At 34.1% G+C, this 22777-nt stretch overlaps 1 protein-coding gene across 2 annotated transcripts in view; it reads right to left on the bottom strand.

Moving 5' to 3' along the window:
* Positions 1–22777, bottom strand: part of WASF3 (WASP family member 3) — a 194511-nt gene that overhangs the window by 82417 nt on the left and 89317 nt on the right. For both annotated transcript variants that reach the window (XM_074216172.1, XM_074216171.1), the window contains exon 2: positions 12999–13093. The gene's annotated coding sequence lies outside the window, so the exon portion shown is untranslated. The remainder of the gene's footprint in view (positions 1–12998; positions 13094–22777) is intronic.

The raw sequence follows: 22777 nt of genomic DNA on the forward strand, positions 1-22777 counted from the left end.
ATCAGTGAAACAGACTAGATATAAAAGAGATAGCAGGAAATGAATATAGTAATTTGCTATTTGATAAACCCAGAAGAGTCCAGTTCTGGGGATAAAAACTCTCTCTTTGATTAAAAACTATTGGGAAAATTGGAAATTAGTATGGCAGAAACTTGGATTAGACCAACATCTCACACCCAATATCAAGATTAGATCAAAATGGGTACAGGATTTAGACACAAAAGACCATATTATAAGCAAACTAGGAGATCAAGGTGTAGTATACCTGTCAGATCTATGGAAAGGGAAGCAGTTTATGACCAAGGAAGAGATGGAGAACAACATTAAAAACAAACTAGATAATTTTGATTACATTAGAAATGTAGTAAATTGGGAAACAATTTTTACAACTAATATTTCTAACAAAGGACTCATTTCTAAAATATAGAGAATTGAGTTATATTTATTTTAAAAAAAAGCCACTCCACAATTGACAAATAGTCAAAGCATGTGCCAAGACAATTTGCAGATGAGGAAATCAAAGCAATCCATAGTCATATGAAAAATTGGTCTAAATCATTACTTTTTAGAGAAAGGCAAATTAAGGCATCTCTGAGGAACAACCTCACACCTCACACTTCTCAGACTGGCCAATATGACGAGAAAGGACAATGATCAATGTTGGAAGGGATGTGGGAAATCTGGGACACTAATGCATTGTTGGCAGAGCTGTGAACTCATCCAGACTTTCTGTAGAGCAATTTGGAATTAAGCCCAAAAGGCAATAAAAATGTGCATACCCTTTGATCTAGCAATACCACTACTGGGTCTACCCTGAAGAGATCATAAAAAGGGTAAAAACATCACTTGTACAAAAATATTCCTAGCAGTCCTGTTTGTGGTGGAAAAATATTGAAAATTGAGTGAATGTCCATCAATTTGGGAATGGCTGAACAAATTGTGGTATATTTATGTTATGGAAAACTACTGTTCTATTAGAAATCAGGATGGATGGGAATTCAGAGAAGCCTGGAAGTATTTGCATGAACTGATACTGAGCGAGATGAGTAGAACCAGAACATTGTACCCCCCACAGCTACATGGGGGTGATGATCAACCTTTATGGACTTGCTCATTTCATCAGTGTAACTATTAGGGACAATTTTAGGGTATCTGTGATGGAGAATACCATCTATATCCAAAGAAATAATTATGGAGTTTAAACAAAAAACAAAGACTATTACTTTTTTATTTTGTTTTTTTTTTTAGGTTTTTGCAAGACAATGGGGTTAAGTGACTTGTCCAAGGCCACACAGATAAGTAATTATTGTCTGAGGCTGGATTTGAACTTAGGTACTCCTGACTCCAGGGCTGGTGCTCTATCTACTGTGCCACCTAGCCTCCTGACTATTACTTTTTATTTAAATTTTAATAAAAGGTATCTTATGTAATTATGCTATCTCATATATTTTTCCCTTAAGGATATGATCTGTCTCTCAATACATTCAATTTTGATCAATGTATAGCATGGAAACAATGTAAAGACTACCAGACTACCTTCTTTGGGGGTTGAGGAAGGGAAGTGAGATTAGGGGGAAAATTGTTAAATTCAAAAACAAATAAATAAATAATTTTTTTTTACTACAAAAAAACCCCAAGGAAATAAATGGTAATTCCACTAAAAAGAGTCTCTCTCCTCTGGGTTTCCATAACAATCCATTTTTTGATTTTCATCTTCCATAACTATCAGCCCTTTCTTTGTCTCCTTTACTGATTCATCATCCATCTAATACCCATACCTATGGGCATTCTCCAAGGATCTCTCCTGGCCCCTATTCTCTACTCTCAATTGGTGATCTCAACAACTTGGAGAGGTTCAATTAGCATCATTTTGTAGATGACTCACAGATTTATATAGCTGGTCATAGTCTCATCCCTGTGCTTCAGCACTACTCCAAGTACATATTGAACAATTCAAACCAGATGTCCCCTAGCCATCTTAAATTCAGCATGTTCAAAACAAATCTCTAGATTTTCCAAAAAAAATGCATCACTCTTCTGAATTTCCCCTCTTCCTACCTTCCATTTAGGTTTATAATCTCAGCCATATCAATTATTCCTCAGTACTACCTTGCCCCACATATCTATTCAATTGAAAAAACCTTTTTCTTCTTTCAAAGTACCTCTGGCATCTTTATCCTTCTCTCCATTCATTCTGGGTCAGACCCTCATCATGTCTGCTCTAAAGCATTTTTGTTTGCCCTTTGTTTTAAAAAAGACCAAAGATATCACAGAGTGATGACTTGCAAGTGGTTTGGATTGAAGTGAGTCAGAGCTACACAAAATCCCTAGCTTTCTCTTCTAGAATCACTAGAGTCCAGAAGCAAGACAAAAGTTAAGAAGACTGGCATGAAGTGGATGATCTTGTATTCTTCAGTGTTTCACCAAGCTATAAACACTCCACAGCACCTGCTTTCTGCTACTTTCATGGTCATTTATTTCACCTGGGTTCACATACTTGGAATAGGCAATCCCTTATCTGTAGATTCCCCTCAATCTGAATTATCAATCCACTGAGAAGGCTTTGTCCAGGTGTAGCTTGCCTCTTGGGCTACTGATTCTTGGAGTCAAAGGTGAGAATTGAGTGACAGGCAGATACCAAAGGTAAATAAGAGCTCCACAAGCCCTCGAACTAGAGGGGCTATTCCTACCTGAACATTCATTCACTCCACCCAAAACATTATAATCCCAAAGACATCTTCCTCCCTTCCTCAAGTCTCTCATTCCAATCAGTTGTTCAAGAGGTTTTTCTGAAGGCAATAATCTGTCATTTTTATTAAAAACCAGGAAATGCAATGAGTGATAAGAGGCAAGAGTCCTGTCCTCAAGAAGTTAACAATCTAATGGGGGAGACAACAAGCAAACAAATATGTGCAATGAGCTCTCTATAGGAAAGATAGGGAATAATTAAAAGAGATAAGGCACTAGAATTAAGGACTGAGAAAGGTTTCTTATAGAAGAAGAGATTTTAATTAGAATTTAAAGGAAATCAGGAAAGTCAGCATGGAGAGGGGAGAAAAAAATGCACGAAAGGCATGGCAGGAAGACAGCACACTGACCTAACCATGTCATTCCCCTACTTAACAAGTTACTGTGTTGCACAAGCTTAAACTCTTCTCTTTGACATAGAAAGCCCATTATAACTTGATTTCAGTGATTGTTATACTTCACCACCATCACTACCACTCTTCAGACCAGTCCAATTGGTATTCTTGCTGTTTCCCCAGCCAGCACACTTCATCTTAACTTTCCATGTCTATAGATATCATTGACTATGCCTCCTCTTTACCCCTACCTTTTAGAATCCTGCTTTCTTCAGCAATCAAACAACCTGAGCATCACCTTCAATACCAAACTGTGTCTAACTGGGAAAGACCCAAGGAAAGGAGAAAGATGACAATGGGATTATAATGCTTTAGGCTAACAAGCAACTTTTAGTGCCTACTTCAACAAAATTACCTTATATTTATTTTGCATATATTCTGTATGTATATATGTATGTATGTACATATATATATATATATATATATATATATATATATGTGTGTGTGTGTGTAGTTACATCTCCCAGAACAAGATTGGAAATTCCTTAAAGAAAAGGACTATGATTTGTTTCTTTGAATTCTCAGTGTCTTCTATAATGCCTAGCATATGGTCAGCATTAGGTATATCCTGATTAATTAATTGCTTTTATGCAACATTTCTCAAATTATGTGTGTATAGATCACTGGATAAGGACTCAGAAACCATAGTATGTAAATCTTGTCCTACTCTCATTTCACGTCCCCCAACCCCACTTTTTGGACACAGAGAATCATGAAAGCCTTCACAGCATAGGATCCTACACCTACAATTTGATTCCATTTCTGATTTAAATCTCTCAGCAACAGCAGGATATAGCAGAGCAGAAGATCACAGAATAGTGCCTCCTATTTAAAATTATCTTCACCACTGTCTATTACAAAATCTGAAATCCTTCCATTAGGGATTCATTCCCTCTCATACTGAAGATTTTTGAACCCTTTAAAAATCTCCTAATAAATGAAAATAACCCTACAATTATTCCACCTGATATTATCATTCTAGACCACACAGAAAGACAAATGAGGAATGTGAGAAGTTAGGAAACTATTTCAGATAAGGGTTGTTTTAAGGAAATATGTATTCTAGCCAGGTAAAGGGAAGTCTTGGGGACAAAGTTAGGTCTTTATGAAAAACAAGATAAATTATTGAAACAAGATAAATTATTGTGTGGAAGAAGTATAGTAATAATTCTATATGTATAGTGGAGCTTTGAAGCAATGGGTAGGAGCTTTGAATGATCAAGGTACCATCATGGTAATATATTTAAGAAGTCAAGTTCAAATCCCACTTACTGGGTGACTTCATTTACCCTTCCTGAGCCTCAGATTCTACATTATAAAATAGCAATTCTACAAGAAGATAAAGCTGCAAAACAGAAGACAATTAGACAGAAAATGTAATTAATTTAGCTTCTTATAAAATATACCATGTTAGATTCCACAAGGTCAAATTATATAATACAAAAAAAATGAGAATGAAAGGTCATATATTTCATTCAGAAATAAGAAAAGAATCTATAACCAGATATAAGATAGAGGAGATTAGAAAAAGTCAAAATAGACTATTTCAATCAAATTATCAAATAAAAATTTAGAAGATCTTGCATTAAATAAAATTAATGTAGAAGGTTAAAAGAAAATAAGTGCACTGAGGAAAAGTCATTTCATAAAATATCTCTGATAAAAATCTGACACAAAAATCTACAGTGAGTTGTGAATTTTAAGTGATTTCATCGAGGATTCAAGCAATGTAAAGATATGAAGAATTAGTTTTCAGGGAAAAAATAAGATATCAACAATTTCCTGAAAGACTGTTCAAAATTACTAGTAATCAGAGAGACAATTAAAATGATGCTGAAGTATCATCTTGCATCTATCAAATTGACTAAGGTGATAAAAGACAAAAAAAAAATTCAATATTGGAAAGACTGTGAGAGAACAAGCTAATAGGATGAATTGGTCCAACCACAGCAGGAACTAATTTTGAATCTTGCAAGAAAAATTACTGCTGTCCATTCTTCTTAATCCAGTGATGTCAATGTCAGAAATAAAAAAGGTCAATATGAGCAACATATAATACACTCTAGTAAAAAGCCAGAAGAAAGTATGTGCTCAAACTCTGGGGAAGGACTACAAAATTGTGGTATAAGAATGTAATGGAATATCATTATGCCATACTGAATAATAAACCAAGATACTAAAAAAATATGGAAAACTTGCAAAAAATGTTACATAGTACAGAACATAGAACCAAAAAATATACACAATGACTATAAAATATAAATGAAGACAATACCAAAAGCTAAAAAAGTTCAAGTCAAATACAATAGTCAGTATTTTCCATAGTAGTAAAGTTGATGTATATTTGTCTACTACCAACCCAGAAACTGCATATAGTTAATCTTACTTACTACTAAGGTATTGGACTTTTTATGGAAATCTCCTTTGTAGTGAGGTGAAGAAGGACAAGAGTAAATGAGGAATGAATAATGAGGCAAAACAATATGTAGATATTTTGTAAAAATAATTTAAAAAACTAATTGGTTCTGATTAAATTATTTCTCAGGTAGTTTTTTATTCTAAGTCTATGAATCTTAGTTGTAATATAGCTGATTTCAGTTCAACAAAAGGAAAAAACTTCCTAATAATTAGCACTATCTAAAAATGGCATTCTCTTGCTACAGAAGGAACTCATTAAAGTTCCTTGTCAAAGAAATTGTTCAAGTAGAGCTGAAACACTTGTCTAGGATATAGGATTCATGCTTTAGGTTAAAGTTGGATTAGATGTATTCTAAATTTTTTCAAATTCTATGATTCCTGCTAATATGTAACCAAAGATTAGCACATATCTAGCTGAAAATAAATCCATGTAGAAAAGGAGGGGAAATGACACCAAAAAAGAAAATAGGGCAGGTAGCAGAAATCCAGAATCTACTGGGGCAGACCTAAGAGACAAAGTCCAAGTTAATATCAACCTAATTTAAAGTTTCATTCTCCAAATGTATGAAGGACAGTAGCTCAAGAATGGATGGCTTTGAAAGGTAAAAGGAGAAGGTGACTTAACTTATCCTAACAGCTAGATGCTTCTTTTATATTCCCTGGTAATTTAGCAATACATGATTAAATCAGAAATTGCTTACCTGACAAACTGTTAGAATATTGATTACTCTCCTTTTTAACTTTAATTGGACTGGAGATGGAGGGAAAAAGTCTGAGTTATAACAATGTTGAAATCATTTTATGTGACAAACATATAAATTCCTTAAGCTGTTTACTACAAGTTTATTACTGTTTATAATCTATACTACACATTTGTTAAATTGATGTCCTTGTAAATCACAAATTTTCTTTAAAAACTTCTTATTTATAATGCAATAAAGAACACGACATACAATTTTTAAGCACATCTTTAAATTCCTCTAAAGCTGAATACTTTTCAACATAAAAATCAGCAATAAACACTTCAGAATCTAAACCTGTCAGTCTGCTTTAATAGATGAATTCTACAGAGATACGCCTTGCTGACTAATATTGATCCCACTTAACAAGTGTTTATTGGATTTTAAGAGGCTCAGAGTATCTATCTAGGTCATACAGAATGGTAAAGCTCCCATGTTCTGCCTTGTAAAAATATGCTATTTAAATTCTCAGATGTTTTTAATCTAATCATCGGGCTATAAGATTTATATTTATCAACAACAATTAAAATATGCTTAAAAGTCTGAAGAAAAACAAATATTTGACATACATAATAATTTTATATTTTCCCTTTCATTGAATTTTATTTTGTTTTTAGTTCTGAATCTTCTCTCTTCCCATCCCCTGAGAAGGCAAGAAAAAATATAATCTAGATAATAACTTTAAATTGGCAAATTAAGCTCCAAAATCAGTCTAAGAATTTTACAGCTTGAAGGGACTTAAAAGATTATCTCTGCTAGCATCTTAGTTTTACAGATGAGGTAAGAGAAGCCCAGAATGGTAATTTGCCCAGTGACATACCCAGTAAAAGGCCAAGCTGGAGCTCTCAGGCTATACTATATAAATACACTGATTTATGCATTATTTAAAGAACCCTAAGAAATGACTGTATTTTTGAACATTTTAAACTAGAGCTGGGATTTTATAAGGAACTCCCCAATGAAGAAATGTACACTACCAATTTAATTCTTTATATACCCTGAGATTTATGGTTGGAGAAAGCTTTCTTTGGCACTGAAACATTAATGACTTGCGCAAAGTCAAATATTGGACCTCCTGTGTCTTCCTGATTCCAGAGGCAACTTTAATCACTATGCCACAATGTTTTTCATAAAATGTGTATAGTATATAAAAAATGTAACTCCAACATACTACAACTGCAATCTTAACCTATCTTCAACTATTTTACTTGCTATCATTACTAAATAATATTGCATATTCAATTAACAATTTGTTTGGCACATTAGAATTTAGAGCAAATTTTGGGGGAAGGGGATTGAGAACATTCAGATTCCTTTTTAAAACTTTCTAAAGATGTTTGAAATTAAACCTTTTCCTCTTTATATAAATTTCCCCAAAGCAAACAAAGGCATTAAAAATCATTCTGCAATCTATTTTAAAAAAAAACGCCATTCAAATCTGCAAAAATTGTATCAGGTACTATGTTAACCATGCACTAAAGATCGGAATGAAAAAATGAGAGAAAGAAACTTAAGGAGCTCACATTCAAATAAAAGTATACAGGGTAGTTTGGGGAGGGGAGACACTAGCTGGTGGAATACACTCCCTACTCACTTTTGATTCTTAGAAACACCTGTTAGAGAGTATTCTTGAATTCCCTTTTCTTTATTTCTTTTTTTTTAATATGAATTTAACAATCAATAAAAATCACAAATATTACAAGTCACAAAGAACAGGAAAAAGGCTGTGTGAGAAACTCTCAACTCCTGCCAATTTTTTTTTTGAGGATATATAGGCAGCTATGTAGCACAATGAAGAGAACAAGATACTTGGGGACAAGAAGACCCGAGTTCAAATTCTTTCTAATACATACTAGCTATGTGATCTTGGCCAAATCTTAAATTCATTCAGCCTCAGTTTTCTTATTTGTGAATGGAGATAACAATAGAACTGATTTATCAGGGTTATGAAGGTCAAATTTCTACAGAGGAGGCTATCACAGAAGAAAGATGATGAAGGCGTAAACTGGGATAGTGGCTGAGTGAGTGAAGAGGAGAGGACATGGGACACAGATTTTGTGGAGACAGAAATGACAAGATTTAGCACCTGAATAGATATCTGGACTGGGGGAGGGAGGAGAAGAGAATGACACCAAGGTTGAAACTTGAGATATCAGCAGTGCCCTCCATAATAAGAAAGAAATTTAGAAAGGGGGGGAGGGGAGCAGGAATAGAAGATAATTAATCCCGGTTTGGAAATGCTGAGTTTGAGATTGCTATTGGACATCCAATTTGAAATATCTAATAATTAACTGGTACTGTGGGGCTAGAGAGGAAACTAGGACTGCATAGACAGATAAGTGAATCATTTACATAAAGACAATTAAATCCATGGGAGCTAAAAAAGGTCATGACAGACAGAATAAAGAAAAGAGAATCTAGAAAAAGCCTGAATGGACCCACTTAATATAGTTGTCATTGGTGATGAATCAACAAAGGAGACTTAAAGATCAGTAAGACAGGTAAGGAAAGCAGGAAAATAGTGACCCAAGAGGAAAGAGTATTCAGGAAAAAGGGATCAACAGTGCCAAATATGGTAGTGGTCAATGAAGAAGATCACCAGATTTTGCAGTTAAGATATGATGCAATAACAATAATAATAATATATATATATATATAATATACATAATAATCATTAATAATACTACTTATTATGTGCCACAAATATCATCTCATTGGATGCTCACCATAACCCTGGAAGATAGGTGCTGTTATTATCCTCATTTTATGACAAGGAAACTTGGGCAAACCGGAGTTACAAAACTATTTAGTAATCTGAAATTAGATGTGAACTCAGGTCTTTCTGAGTCCAAAGTCCCAATGCTCCATCACCAATAATTTTGGGAGATCAGTTGCAATCCAGTGATGAGATCAGAAGTCAGATTTCAAAGGATGAAGATGTGAGTAAATGGAGAGGAAAATAGATATGCAGCATTTTATTTTGGCAATTTCAAAAGCCAAAGGAAGAAAAAAATAGGATGACTTTTTACCAATTTGTTTGGGTCTAATGATGGCTTTTAAGAGTGGAGAGTGGGAAATTTGAATACGCTTGTGGGTAGCACCAGTTCCATAGATAAGAATAGCACTGGGAGATAGTATCCAAGAGAGTAAGGTTGGTCAGTGGTATCAAGGGCAACAGAGAAGTCAAGAGGAATAGAGTGAGAAAAAGTCATTTTATTTGGTGGTCAGGAAATCTTTGGAAAACTTTACAATGAGAGGTTTTATTTGAATGATGAAGTCAGAAATCAGATTGCAAGAAATAAAAGTGGAGTACATGTGGAGGGCTCAAATTCAAATGACTTTTTAAAAGAAGTTTGGACAAGAAGGGGAGGAGAGATAGAGAACAATAGTTAGGGTTAATGATCTAGAAAGAAGATGGTTTAGACTTGGATAAAGTTCAAAGACAACAGGGAAGAATAGGGCGGGATCAAAGATCAGAGATACCAGGAAATGGTAGTCAGGACAATCTCTTGTGACTATGGAAGGGGAATAGGATTAAAGGAGTACATAGAAGAACTGTCCTTGGGAAAGGGCCTTTTATCAGAGAAAAAAGTAAAGCATTATTAGACAATGCTGTCAAGGAGTTGTGGAAAGAGGAGGAGAAAAGAGATAACTTTATGTTGACAGTGTCAATTTTTCCACCAAAGTATGAGGTGACGGCTTAGAAGAGGACAGTCAGGAGATAGGATAGTTGGAGGCATGAAAAAGAGAAGAAAAAAAGACTAGAATACCCATTATGGAGAGAGAGGTAGAGAATATTTAAAAATGTGAAGACATTATTAAGGAATTTGGCTGTAAAGGTTTCAAAAGTAGAAATATTGTCCTGAATCTGTTTCTCTTGTTCATCTTGTTTTTGTCTTCTATTTCTTTCCTACCCATAGCAACAGCAAAAAAGAAAAGAAAATGGGGGAAAAAGAAAGTCATAAAACATGTATTTTCCTTAATAATGACAGATATTTATGGATTAAATAGATATGACCCTATCTTCCCAAACATTCATCTTGGTTTTGTTTTGCTTTTTTTTCTTTAAAAAATTCACAAATTGACAGTACTTAGGCACTTAACAGTGCCTAGCATCTAGTAAGTGCTAAATAAATTCTTGTTTATTAAATGGTAGACAGAAGCCAGCTTCTTGTACTTTTTCCCTACACCCTGAATAATTGCTACAGCTACAACTCTCAAAGTACTGCCCTTAGTATTCAAGCTCTTTGGCACATAGTGAATTAATGAGGAAATTATTCCATCCTAATGATGAGTTTTTTATAAAAGTATGGGCTAGAGACCTTCTACTGCAATAAAAAAAAATTGGAAAATTTTCATCAACTGCACTTAATGTAATCCTAATTATCAGAAAAGTTATTCCTCACATTTATCTGAAATCCACCTCCTTACAATTCTGAATCATGATTTTTAGAGCTCTTATATATGTTTAGTACAGGAGATTAGGCCTAATGAGACTGATTTGGTAGAAAAGAAGAGAGAAAGAAATCCAGAAATAGTAGCTTTCAGAATACCAGTAATAAAACTTTGGCATTAAAGTCATCAGAAAACAGATGGCACAATCTATATTAATATATGTAAAAACAAACAGTCATTCCCTAGTTCATATAACTACTTTCCCCCCAATAACTGTAGGTAGTCCTTGAAAAACTCTAAAGCAATTCACTGCAATAAAAGACATTCCAATAAAAATCTTATTACTTTAACTCTCATAAAAAGAAGAGTCATCCACCATTACCACATTCCAGGCATTTTTCTTAGTCAAAAAAAGAAACCTATTATACGCAGCTGTCCTGATTTCAGTTGAAGTATTAATAAGTACCTATATAGGAACAGTAAAGAAGAAAGAAGGAATGAAAGGGGATGGGAATAAAAAGGTCAGTTTGAGATATCCAGTTATAAATGCTCTCATTTCTCCCATAATGATCATGATCATTAGCATGTATAAATACATTCTTCTATGACACTACTGAATATAAGTTCTCATTAATGAAGCCAATGAGAAAAAAGTATTTAATTTTTAAAATTTCCACTTAAATAATTTTCCAAGACTCAATCAACATGCATTTTTAAGGCACTATTTTGTGGAGGGCAATTTGTAAATCACATATACTAAGTAGTAAAACAGGATGAGAACAGATTGTGAGGAGTTTTAAATATCAAATAGAAAAGTTTGCTTAGGATTTTGAAGGTGGCAGGAAGCCACTGGATTTATTAAGTATAAAAAATACAAAAATGAAATTTGTACTATAGGAAAATCAGTTTGGTAGCTACGTGAAGGATAGATTGGAAGGGGAAGGTTTGAGACAGAAAAGCCAAATAGGAGATTAAAATATTCAAGGTAAGAAATGATGAGGGCCTGCATTGAGGTGGTGTTTATATGAGTGGATAAGATAATCATGGATATGAATTATAGAGCAGTGATGTCAATCCCAAATAGAAATGTATCTCTATGGGATCACTTACTGACTTAGAAAACCACAAATAAACACTATGTTGTATGGCAATTTTCTTTGTTTTGTTAAACATTTATCAATAATATCTTTTTTCATTTTGCTGAAAATTTTTATTGAATTTTTCCAATTACATACAAAGATAATTTTCAACATTCATCCATTGTAAGTTTATGAGTTCCACATTTTCCTGCTACCTTCCTTCCCCTCCCTTTTCCCCATGACCGTGAATAATCTGGCAAAAGATCAATAATATTTTAATCTGGTTCTACATACCAGGAGTTTAAAGCTTTTATAGAGGAAAAAAATTACAAGACTGGCAATTGACCTGATTTGAGGGATGAAGGAAACCATGAAATCAAGGATGACATTTCAGTTGATGCATAAAAGATGATTAATTTATTATTGCTGTATACCACCACCTTATATTTGTCCAGGACTCAAGTGTAAATTTTAACTTTTGACTTTTGCAACAATCACAAAGTAGACAAGAAAGATGTAGTACCATTTTATATATGAAAAAACATGAGTCAGAGAGGTAAAAGTGATTTGTCTAAGGTCACATGACTAAAATTCAGCTCTTCTGCCTCCAAATTCAATGCTACATGTATTAAAACATTCTGCATCTCTATTTCAAGATATATCTATAGATCTTAGGGTTAATGTGGATAATTTAAATCCTAAAGTAATCAAATCATCATTTCATTTATTCATCTTCAGTTCAAGTGATCAACTCCAAATTTTCAAAATAACAATAGTAGAATTTACCAGTTAGCATATCATAAGCGGTTGCTGGGTTGTTGTTTTTTTCTTCTACTCATACACAAAGTAAAGATGTGGATGAAAAATAAAAATCTAGAGTAATGAAAATTAAAAGATGGGGATGGGAGAGGGGGGCAGCAAACATTCCCAGATAGGAAAGGAAAAAAGAAAGAAGAGAAAGCTTAGGACTTAAGAACTAGATAGTTATCTCCTGAATATGAAGAGTAAATAACATTTAGTTCTTTAAAAAGGGATTTGGATAAAATGAATATTAAAATAAATGCCTATCATTTAAATTCTTAATTTTGAGATTAAGATTTATGCTCTAAGATATCAACATTTCTAACAGTATGGGCCTTGCTGAGGTGTCAGAAATTAAACTACAGAATTATAAGGTCAACAGGATTGAAATGGTTGAAGAAAAAAAGGCAAAAAAATCTTACTGTTCAAGCTATGTGTGGTCTGTAGAAATTTTCTTCAGTTAGCATCAACACTGCCTTTTCTCAGATCTTAGCAGTGATAGTAATTAATGTAAAATCTACAAAAAAAAAAAGACAAAATTAAACATTGGTAAAGAAAAATCCAATTAAACCATTTTAAGGAGCTAAGGTTTAGATTATACATTTGAACAATTTGGCAGAGGCAGATCTAATCCTGAAACTAGTTCCCCTTAGTGTTAATGAATGCTTGAGGTATGCAGAAGGTTATTAGAAACCTGGAAATATTATAATTCTTACTCACAATCCCAGAAGAGCTAGAATACTATTCTTAAATGCCTATAGTGAATGAGAAGAGAAAAAACAGGCAGAAGTAAAGAAATGTGAGTCAAATTATAGGCAAGCAGCTGAAATACTCAAAATATTTTGTGTTCAGCATTCATTTATAAATGCAACATGCATAACAGGAAATATATGAATAAGAAGACAATGAAATCCTTTGGTCACCACCTCTGGGCAGACAGTTGCATAGGGAGAGAATGGACCAGAAGATATAAAGCTATGTGTATTCATTCCTGCTACATCCCATACAGTGCTAATTTCTGTTTTTTAAATTTAAATTTATTCATTTATTATTCTACCTACATGCAAAGAGTTTCCAACATTCACCTTTTTGTAAGATTTTAAGTTTCACATTTTTGTCCCTCCCTCCTTTTTCTCCCCCCCCACCTTGTCAGCAAGCAATTAATCTAATATAGGTTATACATGCATAACTATGTTAAACATATTTCTATATTAGTCATATTGTGAAAGATAAATCACAACTAAAAGGAGAAAAATACCATGAGAGGGTTAAAAGACACACATAAAGCATAAAACAAATATTTTAAAATGGAAAATAGTATGCCTTGGTCTGCATTCAGACTTCATAATTCTTTCGATGTGGATTGTATTGTCCATCACAAGTTCTTTAGAATTGTCTTTGAGTATTGTACTGTATTGAAAGTCCAACATATTTGAACATCACCAGTGCCAACTTTTGAGGACAGGACAAGAACACATGTATAACTCCACAGTCAAGCCTACAGAAGTCTATGCAGCTAATCTGAAACTTCCCAAAAGATCACTAAAATATGTTTATCCTTTGACTCAGAAATATCACCTCTGATGTGTCTATATTCCTAAAGAGAACAAGAAAGAAAAAAAGATGCAGATGTGTAAAAATTATTTGTAGCACTTGTTTTTGTTGTGGCAAATAATTAGAAACTATTGTGGGTGTTCATTAACTGGTGGTGTGGTTGAATTGATTGCAGTTTATTAAGTAATTAAGTAAGTACAGTAAGAAAAAATGAAAAGGTCAGTTTCAGAGAAACTTAGGAAGACTCACAGGAACTGGTTCAAAGTGAAATGAGTAAAACCAGAAGAACAATGCAGGGTAAAGGCAAACAAATGTAAAAGACTTATTCATTCTGATCAATAAAATGACCAACTGATTTCAAAATACCATCGATGAACCAAGTATTGATCTCTTCCCAGACAGATGATAGACTCAAGATGCAGAGACATGCATTTTTAACATGGTCAAAGAGACATGGGAATCTGTTTTGCTTGACTATGCAATTTTGTTACAAGGGTTTTTCCCCCTTTAAATGGAGATGGTACATAGTAGGGAGAGGCATAGAGTCTTCCCCTTCCTCCAAAAAATAGAAGGAAAGTCAGAAGTGAGTAGAGAATCACTGGTTCTACAATTTATAGTTCATTACTGGTTCTGCTCCTAATGGTATCTGATTGTGGTAGTTCCACCTGTCTGTGATCCATAAAGCTACCTTCTTTCAGGGTCACCTCTGCCCTAGCCTCAGCTCATCCTTTCCTTATTAGATATTTCTAGAGTAGAAAATTCACTGGCTCAAATACTTGACATTTCCCTACCTGTGAAGTCAGAGATGTGAAACCAGATATGTCTGAAAAGTAGTTTCCACTCCCTAAAAAAAAAAAATTAATGGCCCTGCAATGTAGGGCATATAAATACTATGTTGAATTGTTTAGTGGGAAAGGTCAGGGTATACCACTCATAGAAAATAAGAATTACTAGAGACAGTATGACCTACATGTGCCAGGCCTGGAGGACAGCCTCTCATAGAACCATGGATAATCCTTCATAACAATTGGCCTAACAATCAACTTACCAAAGGTTCTAGTGACCTCTCGTTCCATTCTTGATTGCCCTTTCCCATCCTCAGTCCCATCCTCTACTGCCTTTACCCTTGATAGTCTCTTCCATTTTAAAACTTGGGTCTTCCTTTTGTGAACTAAAACATGTACATAATGAAGATTCACTGCTTTTAGCATCACTGTCTATTAGGACTGGGATGGAGACTTAAAACAATAACTTAATCTTCCAGGTCTCAGTTTGCTCATATGTAAAATGAGGGGACTGAATGAAGAGGTCTCTTAGAATTCAACTACATATACAGTAATAGGCACTAAAATTTTTTTTTGAATTGAACTGAATCTATTGAATAGTGAAACTGACTCTGAGAAAACAAAAAAAAAAGTTAGATCAGCTTTTACTTCTTAAAAAATGCTTCGACGTAGGAAAAACACCCTGCATTAACATCTACAAATTGAACACCCCAAATTTTAAGCAAACCTTGAGGTCAATGGATGTTTTTGAAAGGTTTTGGTTCCTACATTGAAATTTAACAAGATAAAAATAAAGGAGCAGCTTAAACCTCTAAAAAGAGCCTTGTTTTTAAATAATAAAATTTTAGAACCATCAATAAAAATTCCTTCTAAATTCTAAGAAAATCAACAGTTAAATATTTCATGTTTACTAATAAGTATATATGTACTAATATATTTTAATAAATAATAATAAACTAATAAATATATGAAAACATATGTGTATATATTCATACACATACATGTATACATATATGTGTAGTTATATATATTATCTATATAGATTTTGGAAGTAGGCTGGGGACTGTGATTTCAATGTTGTAATGAATTTCAGTGAAGAACTTTCTCACAGCTAGCTGTGAGAACCAATGGGGAGAAAATACATTTTGCATCCTGTCTCTACCATATGCAACACTGATTGAATGACTAGACAAGTTCCACAATGGTGCCCTAGTGATCTCTCCTAAACCATAAGCAGTCATGAAGGTGCCAATTTACATTCAAAGAGAAAAATGCTTCACTGGGAGCTCATTACACCAATGAATTCACAATGCCCAACCAATTCCCCAAATACAGGAAAAAGAAGTGTAAACAGATGAACAGAGACAAACAGATATAGAGTACGTTAGTTAGAAGTTATATTTTTCAGAAAAAGAATTATATTTTTCCATTGTAGTAAATTAGAACCACTCTTAAAAACAACATATAAAGCACATTTATGCTCACGATATCATATTGAGATTTACATATTTCTTAATTTTACAATTTCCCCCCCCAATATCACTTCCCTCCCCTCAATCCCTACAAAAGGCAGTCTGATAGTCTACATTTTTTCCATGCTATACATTGATCCAAATTGAAGGAATTAAAAGAAAAATCATATCCTTAAGGAAAAAATGAAGTATAAGAGATTGTAAAATTACATAATAAGATAATGCTTTTTTCAAATTAAAGATCATAGTCTTTGGTCTTTGTTCAAAGACCACAAATCTTTCTCTGGATGCAGATGGTATTCTTCTTCACAAATACCCCCAAATGGTACCTGATTGTTGCACTGATGAAATGAGAAAGTCCATTAAGATTGATCATCAACCCCATGGTGCTGTTACATTGTACAGTGTTCTTCTGGTTCTACTCATCTCACTCAGCAACAGTTCATGTAAATCCTTCCAATCTTGTCTGAATTCCCATCCCTCCTGGTTTCTAATAGAACAATAGTGTTCCATAATGTACATATACCACAGTTTGTTCAGCCATTCCCCAACTGATGGACATCCATTCAATTTCCAATTCTTTGCCACCACAAACAGGGCTGCTATGAATATTTTTGTACAAGTGATGTTTTTACCCTTTTTCATGATCTCTTCAGTATAGACCCAGTAGTGGTATTGATGGATGAAAGGGAATGCACATCTTTATTGCACTTTGACCTAATTCCAAATTGCTCTCCAGAAAGTTTGGATGAGTTCACAGCTCCACCAACAATGTATTAGTGTCCCACATCCCTCCAACACTGATCATTGTCCTTTCAGGGCATATTGGCCAGTCTGAGACGTGTGAGGTGGTACCTCAGAGAAGATTTAATTGGCATTTCTCTAATAAGTAATTATTTAGAGCAATTTTTCATATAACTATGGATTGCTTTGATCTCCTCATCTGTAAATTGCCTCTGCATGTCCTTGGATCATTTGTCAATTGGGAAATGGCTTGTTTTTTTATAAATCTGACTGAGTTCTCGATATAATTTTAGAAATGAGTCCTTTGTCAGAAATACTAGTTGTAAAAATTGTTTCCCAATTTACTACATTTCTTTTGACCTTGGTTACAGTGGTTTTTGTTTGTGCAAAAGGTTTTTAATTTAATGTAATCAAAATTATCTAGTTTGTTTTTAATGATGTTCTCCTTCTCTTCCTTGGTCATAACTGCTTCCCCTCCCATAGATCTGACAGGTAAACTATTCCTTCTTCTAGCTTGCTTATAATACTGTGTTTTATGTCTAAATCCTGTATCCATTTTGATCTTATCTTGGTATAGGGTTTGAGATATTGGTCTAATCCAAGTTTCTGGCATATTAACTTCCAAATTACCCAACAGTTGCTATCGAAAAGAGAGTTTTTATCCCCAAAGCTGGATTCTTTGGGCTTATCAAACAGCAGATTACTATCATTTCCTGCTATCTCATCTATACTTATTCTTTTCCACTGATCTACCACTCTATTTTTTGGCCAATACCAGACAGTTTTTGTGACTGATGGTTTATAATATGATTTTAGACCTGGTAGGACTAAGCCACCTTCTTTTACACTTTTTTTCATAAAATCCCTGGAAATTCTTGACCTTTTTATTTCTCCACATACTCTAACTCATTAAAGTGATTTTTTGGAATTTTGATTGGTCAGGCACTAAAATAAGTAGTTTAATTTAGGTAGAATTGTCATGTTTATTATATTATCACAGCCTATCCATGAGCATTTGATATTTGCCCAGTTATTTAAATCTTATTTTATTTGTGTGAGAAGTGTTTGTCATTTTTATTATATTATCACAACCTACCCATGAGCATTTGATATTTGCCCAGATATTTAACTCTGATTTTATTTGTGTGGGAAGTGTTTTGTAATTGTTTTCATAAAGTTTCTCAGTCTGCAATGGCAGGAAGGCTCCCAAGTATTTTATATTGTCTGAAGCTACTTGGAATGGGATTTCTCTTTCTAGCACATTCTGCTGTATCTTGCTAGTCATATATAGAAATGTTGAGGATTTTTGAGGGGTTATTTTATATCCTGAGACTTTGCTAAAGTTTCTAATTGTTTCTAGTAGTTTTTTAGATGACTTTTTAGGATTTTCTAGGAATAGCATCATGTCATCTACAAAGAGTGAGAGTTTTGTCTCTTCCTTCCCAATTCTAATTCCTTTAATTTCTTTTTCTTCTCTTATTGCTGAAACTAGCATTGCTAACACAATATTGAATAGCAGTGGTGATAATAGGCATCCTTGTTTCACCCCTGATCTTATTGAGAAGGCCTCTAGCTTATACCCATTGCATATAACGCTTGTTGATGGTTTCCAGATAGATACTGCTTATTATTCTAAAAGAACAATTAATTTATTCCTATGCTCTCTCATGTTTTTAGTAGGAATGGGTGCTGTATTTTTTTAGCATCTATTGATATAATCAGATGATTTCTGATAGGTTTGGTATTGATATAGTTAATTATATTAACAGTTTTCCTAATATTGGCTAAATCCTGCTTGATCATAGTGTATTATTGTAGGTGATACCTAGCTGTAATTGTTTTGCTAAGATTTTATTCAAGATTTTTGCATCTACATTGATTAGAGAGATAGGTCTGTAATTTTCTTTCTCTGCTTTGACTCTTCCTGGTTTAGGTATCAGCAATATATTGGTGTTGTAGAAAGAGTTAGACAGAGTCCTGTCTTTACATATTTTCCCAAAGAGTTTATATAGAATTGGAACTAATTGTTCCTTAAATGTTTGATAGAACTCATTTGTGAACCCATCTGGCCCTGAAGATTTTTTCTTAGGGAATTCAATAATGGCTTGTTGAATTTCTTTTTCTCAGATAGGGTTGCTTAGGTATTTAATTTACTCTTCAATTAACCTGGGCAACTTATATTTGTGTAAATATTCATTCACTTCACTTAGATTATCAAATTTATTGGCATACAGTTGGGCAAAATAATTCCAAATTATTACTTTAACTTCCTCCTCATTGGTGGTGAGTTCACCTTTTTTATTTATGACACTAGCAATTTGGTTTTCTTCTTTCTTTTTTTAATAAAATTAACCAGAGGTTTATCAATTTTATTGGTTTTTTCATAAAACTAACTCTTAGCTTTATTTATTAGTTTAATAGTTTTCTTGCTTTTGATTTTATTAATTTCTCCTTTACTTTTTGGAATTTCTAAGTTTATATTTAATTGGGGGTTTTTAATTTATTCTTTCTCTAATTTTTTTAGTTGCATATTTAGTTCACTGATTTCCTCTTTCTCTAATTTATTCATGTAAGCATTTAAAGATATAATATATATCCCCTGAAACTGGCTTGGCTGTATCCCATAAATTTTGGTATGTTGTCTCATTATTGTCATTATCTAGCTTGAAATGATTAATTCTATCTTTATTTTGTTGTTTGATCCATGCATTCTTTAAAATGAGGTTATTTAGTTTCCAATTAGTTTTTAGATCTATCTTTGGCATATGATTTTTATTGCATTATGATCTGACAAGGATGTATTCACTATTTCTGCCTTTCTGCATTTGGTTATTAAGTTTTTATACCCTAGTACATGGTCAATTTTTGTGTAAGTACCATGTACTGCAGAAAAATGTATATTCCTTTCTATCGCCATTCAGTTTTCTCCAAAGGTCTATCATGTCTAAGTTTCTAACAATCTACTTACCTCCTTAACTTCCTTCCTGTTTATTTAATGGTTAGACTTATCTACATCTGAGAGGTTGAGGTCTGCCACTAGCAGAGCTTTGCTATCTATGTCTTCCTGTAACTCATTCAACTTCTCCTCTAAGAATTTGGATGCCATACTACTTGGTGCATACATATTTAGTATTGAAATTGCTTTATTATCCATGGTTTCTTTTAGGAGGTTATAGTTTCCTTCCTTATCTCTTTTAACTAGATCTATTTTTGCAGCTGCCTTTTCTGAGATAAGGATTGCTACCCCTGCTTTTTTTTCACTTCAGCTGAAGCAAAATATATTTTGCTCCAGCCTTTTACCTTTACTCTATATGTATCTCTCTCTGCTTCAGATGAGTTTCATGTGAGCAGAATATGGCAGGATTCTGATTTTTAATCCACTCTGATATTTGCTTATGTTTTATGGGAGAATTCATCCCATTCACATTCAAACTTATAATTACTGACTCTTTATTACTCTACATGCTATCTTCCCTCTGTTTACATTTTTCCCTTATTTTCATTTTATCCATATTCCCCAGTACTTTGTTTCTGAAAAATATCGCCTATAGTGTGTTTTCCCCCTTTTACCAAGCCCCTCCCCTTTGTTTCCCCTTTCCCTTTGTCTCTTCTTCCTTCCTTTTCTTCTGTTAGTTCCTCTTTTCCTTCCCTCTCCCTTTCCCCTTTTAATACTTGAAAGGTAAGAGGAGGTAGCTCCAAGTTGACCAGTCAGTAGGGGATGCTGGTTGCTTCCTCTTGAGTGTCTGTGCCCTCTCCCTAGGCCTGGAAGGGGTGGGTAGTACTGCTGGATGCTATTTACCCTTGAACAATGTGGGCTGTGCCCTGGGGTGAGAAGGTTAATCTCCCTATGCAGTTGAGGGAGCTCTGGGAGACCTGAAGAGGGTAGGGTGCAAAAGGGCTGTTATTGTGTTTGTTCTGGAAGAAGACTCAGCTGAAATGAAAGTATGGAGACTGAGGTTCTCCCAACCAGCCAAGCTGAGTGAACAGATTTCCAGCTGCACTCTGCAGTGATCTGTGCTGGAACTTGCCCTTTAGCCCTGCTGGAGCTCCCCAGACCAACACTCCCACAGCCAAAGCCTCTATGGATTAGTTGGCTCCTTCAGTCAAAGCCATTATGACTGATCTTAGGTTAGTCTGGCTCTCACCCCACCCCTGCTGGCTCTCTGTTTTCTGCCCCTGGCTCACCCATGATCCCCAGAGACAGACCTTGTTGGTAAATATTCTCCTAGCTTCCTTTTCTGGGCTTTGTTGATTGAATTTCTGTTAACAGGTTTATTTTGTATTATTTCTGAGGGAAAACTAGGAGACCTTAGCACAGTGCCTGGCTTCTCTCTGCCATCTTGTCTGGAAGTCTGAGAATAATTTCCTATTTTGAATGACTATCCTTTTTTACTTATTTTTTCATGACAGAATGATACCTATTATTTGAAAATCATGAAGGTCTGCCAAAAAGATGTATTTTCAATATGACTGAGAAGTAAAACAAGGTATCATCATACCTGTAGAAAGCAGTTTAGAAGTCTATTTTTGCTGCAAAGATTTAGTTCCTTTCACCTAAAATTCTCTTGTATATAGAAATTAAGTTCACATTGATCTTTTCATCAGTTTTAGACTATGTAATTTTCCAAGACATACCAGCTGTTGGCTTTTGATTTACTTAATTTACATAGAACAAAATTCTGTTAAACTGAATAAGTAACTACAGCAATATTAATTTTATTTAAATAGACTGGTGAATCACAGTGTAAGGAGTCCTCAGTGAATCACTGGGAATGGAGGAGGAAGCTGCTGTTGTTACAATTGTTATGGAGTCATGTCTGACTCTTCATGGCTCCATTTGGGGCTTTCTTGGCAAAGAGATTGAAGTGGTTTACCACTTCCTTCTCCAAGTCATTTGACAGATGACAAAACTGAGGCAAAGAGAAGTTACTTACCCAGTTACATAAGTACTAAGGCCAGACATGAACTCAGGAAGAGGAGGTGCTCTATTTATAGGATTATTTATCTTTATGCCACAGTAAGACACTAAAATAGGATGTTTTTATTCTTAAATATGTAATCATAAAATTAGACAGAAGACAGTGAATTTCTTACTTTGGTATTTGCATCCAGTAGTTAGCAAAATTCCTGGCACATGAGATACAATAAACATTTTTTGACTGGTTGATAAAAATGAAGTGTACTAAATTCCTACAAGTTCTTATCTCCCATATAAAAGTAACCATACCAGTTGTATCCATGACAAGTGAGCATGGGTTGAAGGAATTGGGTGTGAGAAGGTTAATTTGGACAGGAAAAGACTCAAGGGGTCAAGTGGTACTTGGTCTTCAAGTATTTGATGATATCCTATGGAAGAAGATCTAGATTTTTACTAAAGAATGAGGAGCAATAAGTGGAATTAATAAAGAAGTCAATATGGGCTTGACATCAGGGGAAAATTTCTAATTCTTATAAGATCATTCAAAAGTAAAATGTAGGTGGTGGGTTCCCCTTCAATATATTTCTGGCAGAGAACAGATGAATACTTTTGAGTTATATTACTATGAGGATTCCAGTTAGGGCTGGGCTCAACTAGATAGCCATTGAGATTTTTGAGGTCCTGTGACTTTAAACTGAAATCTAGGGAAAATTAGAATCTGCAGTACC

The sequence above is a fragment of the Macrotis lagotis genome, chromosome 1 (genome assembly GCF_037893015.1).
Source record: "Macrotis lagotis isolate mMagLag1 chromosome 1, bilby.v1.9.chrom.fasta, whole genome shotgun sequence".
Classification (NCBI taxonomy): Eukaryota; Metazoa; Chordata; class Mammalia; order Peramelemorphia; family Peramelidae; genus Macrotis; species Macrotis lagotis.